Source organism: Cupressus sempervirens, chromosome 11 (assembly GCF_028749045.1).
Source record: "Cupressus sempervirens isolate cs-2001-9-10 chromosome 11, ASM2874904v1, whole genome shotgun sequence".
In the NCBI taxonomy this organism is placed as follows: Eukaryota; Viridiplantae; Streptophyta; class Pinopsida; order Cupressales; family Cupressaceae; genus Cupressus; species Cupressus sempervirens.
Window position 1 is genome coordinate 395,576,492 of NC_143128.1, and position 5,114 is coordinate 395,581,605.

A 5,114-nucleotide genomic window follows, 5' to 3' on the forward strand; every position below is an offset into this window, starting at 1 on the left:
AGTTTTATTGAATCCGCTTGCTTGATTAATTAATTTTCAATTATGTGGATAATATTGATAGTTAAAATTGAGTGGTTCTTTATCATTTAAATCTATTTTATATTGATGAGGTAGAATAAAATGATTCAATATTGTCAGCAGATTGTATTTCGGAAAGACCTTTCTATTGAGTTAAAAGATCAAAAATTATTATTTGCAAAAAAGGTAGTTGCGCCTATTTTATAAAAGAAACTTTAAGCAAAGAATTCATTAGCACTTTATAGGAATTCATTTGTTGGTATACATTTTTCTCTATTTTGAATGAAAAACCATTTGAGAAAAACTGTTTACTAACACTAAACATGACCATAAAATGACATTCCTCAAAAAGTATTCTCCGTATGGTTGAAACCATTGAAATAATAATTGATTCTTATAATTGAAAAAAGCTTATAAGATTGGGAAATTGTTACAAGAACTTATGAGATTTGTAAGTTTTGACCCGCATCTACATTCTTCTGGAAATTTTCCTCATGGCTTCATTAGGAGAAGTTGATTTCTTAGAAACTCATGTTTGGCTTCATTAGGAGAAGTTGTTTGTATAGGAACTTGAGCATTTCTTCCTATTGGTACCTTTTAAGTGCTAGATGAGGTGTGTTCTTAATTTCAAAGTGCTCTGTGCTTGCTTGTGCATTTTGAGTACTCGATAAGGTGCATTTTGAGTGCTCAATAAGGTGTGTCCAAGATGAGTTGCATTATAGTACATGCACTATCAAGGTACAAGATTTAGATGTTGGGTGCGATCATACTAGTGTTAGTGCACTAGATCCCATTAGTACTCCACAATTAAGCACGCTTGGGCTGCAGTAGTACTGGGATGGGTGACCCCTTGGGAAGTCTCGATATTGCACCCTTTTCTTACTCTTTAGAACCTCTAGTTCTATTATTTTTATATTCACACTACTATTTTGGTTCTCAAGGCCCATTTTCAATCACACTTCCCCATTCTCTATTTTGTACCCCAATTTAAGTCCAGTTCAAATCCCTGAGCTTGCTTCTCATCTCCTAGGTGTAACAAAGTTGCTGCCCCAACTTTGCAATAGCAAAAAGTTAATGACTCATTCCCAACTCTGGATAGGCACTTGTGTCTTTCTTCCTATTGGTGCCTTCTAAGTGCTAGATGAGGCATATTCTTAATGTCAAAGTTCTTTTTACTTACTTGTTCATTCCAAGTGCTTGATAAGGAACATTTTGAGTGCTAGATAAGAGATACTAAACATGACCATAAAATGATGTTCCTCAAAAAAGTATTATCGATATGGCTGAAACTATTGATATAATAATTGATTCTTATAATGACGAAAAGCTTATAAGATTGGGAAATTGATTCAAAAACTTTCGAGGGTCATAACTTTTGACCCACATCTCTGTTTATCTCAAAACTTTCCATGTGGCTTCATTAGGAGCTTTTTTCTTAGAAACTCATATTTGACTTCATTAGGAGAATTTTTCTTTATAGAAACTCATGCCTTCACCTTCTGAGTCCTGGATGAGGTGTGTTCTTAATATTGGAGTGCTCTTTACTTGATCATGCATTTTGAGTACTCAATAAGGTGCATTTTGAGTGCTTGGTAAAGTGCATCCTAGATGAGGTGAATTGTGATGCATGCACTACACTCAAGGCACTGGAGTTAGATTTGGTGTGAATCATACCAACGTTAGTGCATCGGATTCCATTAGAACTCCACAGTTAAGTGCACTTGGGCTAGAGTAGTACTAGGATGGGTGACCTCCCAAGAAGTCTTGGTGTTGCACTTTTTTTTAGTCTTTGGTCTAGGAATCATATTACTTTCATTAGATTTTTCTTTATTAGAAACCCTTTTCAGTCATGCATCCTCCCTTTTGGTCTTGCAACCCTTTTTTCATCATGAAACTTGATTTCATCCTCGAGTCTAATCTTGGTCCCCCGAGTCCATTTCTCATCTTACAACTGTTGGAAAGTGGCATCTCTAACTCACAACATTAAAAATTTAACTATGTGCTTTGATTTTTTGATGGACATCTATACTCGTCTTCCTAACACTTGCCTTTTGAGTATCGGATAAGGCACTTTCCTAATTCTGGAGCTCTTTTTACTTTGTCATACATTGATAGTGCTTTATAAGGCATGTTCTAAGTGCCAGATAAGGTGCATCCTAGATAACATGCATTCTAATGCAAGCACTAAGGTCAGGGCAAGAGGTTTTAATGTTGGGTGCGGTCATACCAATGCTAGTGCACCAAATTCCATTAGAACTTCACAGTTAAGCGCACTTAGCACAAAGTATTACTGGGATGGGTGACCTCCTAAGAAGTCTCAATGTTGCAACCTTTTCTTACTTTTTAGAGCCTCTAGTTCTACAATTGTTATATTCATATTGCCATTTTAGTTCTCAAGGCCCATTTTAAATCATGCTTCCACCAAATATGTTAACTAGGGAAACCCTTAATCAGAGGGAAAACACCAGTAGGGATGGCACCCACAAAATTACGTACTAATATATATATATATATATATATATATATATATATATATATATATATATATATATATATATATATATATATATAGATGATAGACCATGCTAGGAGTCAATGAAATTCAATCAGTACATATGAGTCCCTAGTAGGAGACTTTGAGTCCATGTTAGGATATTCCAACCCCTTTAAGAGTTGTGCTAACCTTGTTAGGAGTTGAAAGGAAGACCACTAAACCCACTATCCAAATAACCTATGTACTATACCTTTGAAATGATATCACATGAAACAACAACTATCCAACCAACAACTTATCTTTCCAAATATAGTTCATTGTAAGCTCATCATGCCCCAACTACACCAAACTCTAGTCTGATCTTCACAAATTCACATACCAAGTTCTCATAATAGATATTACAAAGATATGATGGCATATCCACACTCTACCACAAGGAAAACATCTTTCCTTTTTACCAAGTCCTAAAAAAAATTATAAATTCAGCCTTGAGGCTTTCCCAATTTATAATTATAATATAGGACCATCTTAAGATATTAAAATACATGTTACATTACAAGTTTACACTTTATCCAAGATTAAAACCAAACTTTTAGCTCACAGTATCCATAACATTCATTTGATGATCTTCAAATCATGCCCTCTGAACCAAGCAATCTCTAACACATCTTCAATGTCTTTCTCAGTATATTTAAGCCCATTCCATCTATATCTATATGAGGAGATAGAATCAAAATAATAGTACCCACTTTACATAAATATTGTCAAAAAGTTGTTTTCACTAAAATCTTTGTAACTTTGTCCAGTCTTCATATTTTCATATGCAATCTAAATTGTAGCATCTAGGCATTTTGTAGAACATAACATTCAATGCACATAAGATGATCTTCAATCCATGAACTGTGTCAAATTCTTTTTCATCTATAACTCTACCAGTCTGTATAGAATAACTAGTATATTGACATCAATGACAAACATTGTCTTGAATGCAACACATAAGCTCTAAATCATATCTCCAACAATGCTAATATACTCCCCCGTATGAATATTCTCACCATTTGTGCTAACACTTGGTTCACCTAATAGTGTTGATTCAAAGAATCAATATATTGGAAATGTTTTTTTCGAAAACAAGATGGAGGAAAAGATGGTGGTTGATGTGATCCACTTTTTCTTAGGACACAAGTGTGGTGACATTTTTGAATAGCATCAAACCATTAATAACTTTGAATGCAACATTGAATGAAACTTTGGTGTCAAATTGTTCTGTAAAATATAAATTGGTGACAAATTTGTAGGTCTCTTATAATTAATTACAATAGATAACAACTCCATCAAATGCAGAGTGGAGTACCCTAAAAGAGTTGACAAAGTGATTTCAATTTGATAATATATTAAGTTGTTTATATGAAAGATGGAATAAAAATTACACTTTGTGGAAATTATTCTCTCAAGCTTAGTTTTTTAGCCCCTTCAAAACCTATTTTATCATATGATAAAAGAAACATCTAAAATGAATTTGTGAATTTCTATAATACATGAATTTTATTTTACATTACTATAGCCTTTGGGTTCAATTGCATGTAATAAATCAAACTAAAAACCCATAGAAGACAATTTGATTTTTTGTTTTAAATATACATAGCACATGTACTTTTAGTTCCAATCAATGAAAAGTACAAGAAGTAATATAAAGTTATGACATCATAGACATTGAAATTAAAAGGATGTGTGTATACATATGTTTGTGTAACATGTTACATTATCACATGTTATTGTGAGAACAAAAAATAATGTCCAACTACAAATGAATCTTTTATTTTGTAAGCATCTAAACTTGGTGTAGATCATGTCTAGGTTCTAGGCCAAGGAATTTGATTAACTTGTGTCATATGATAATTATTATATTCATGAAGCACTAACTACAAAATATTGCAAAAATCAAACATCCAATACTCAATGGAGTAAAGTTTTTCCAGCATAGGATTCATAACTCCCATGTTTCTGACACAATAATTACCATATCCTCTTGTTATTTAAACCTATTTTTTGTTATTGTTATAATTGTCATGGTTTTGGTAATAGATCAATTAATTGTAGGAAGACTAAATTTGATAATAGCAATAACAATAATAGAATGTTTAGAGGCACTAACCTTGCAAAAAATAGACCTATTAGAGGAATCAATGTTATAAGGAATGGCATTATGTGTTATCAGTGTGACAACTTCGGACATATTACTAGAGATGTCAGAGCACAGATTGGTTAGTCATGACCTAGATATGGAAATAATGTTATAATTATAAACTAAAAAGAGTGCACTTCCCTAAACCCTTCTATCCAAGGTTTTCCATGGATTGGAAAGCTTGAATGTTAGCTTAGGGCTCCCTAGTCATGGAGCACAAAAGCATACAAATAAGCATGAAATGGCTCTCAGCTCAGCCTTAGAAATGCAGCCCTTGCTAGTAAACCATGAAATGGGAGATTCTTTGAGTAAGAGCAAGAATGCTAGTGTCAAAGAACTCTTGATGCATGCAATACAAGAATGCAACTATGCTAAAATGAGATGCACAATGCAACTAAGCTACACAAATGAAAGTCT

General features: G+C 33.2%; 1 pseudogene; it reads left to right on the plus strand.

Moving 5' to 3' along the window:
* Nucleotides 1–774: 774 nt before the first annotated feature.
* Nucleotides 775–893, plus strand: LOC149529704 (5S ribosomal RNA; annotated as a pseudogene).
* The last annotated feature ends 4,221 nt before the right edge of the window (nucleotides 894–5,114 follow it).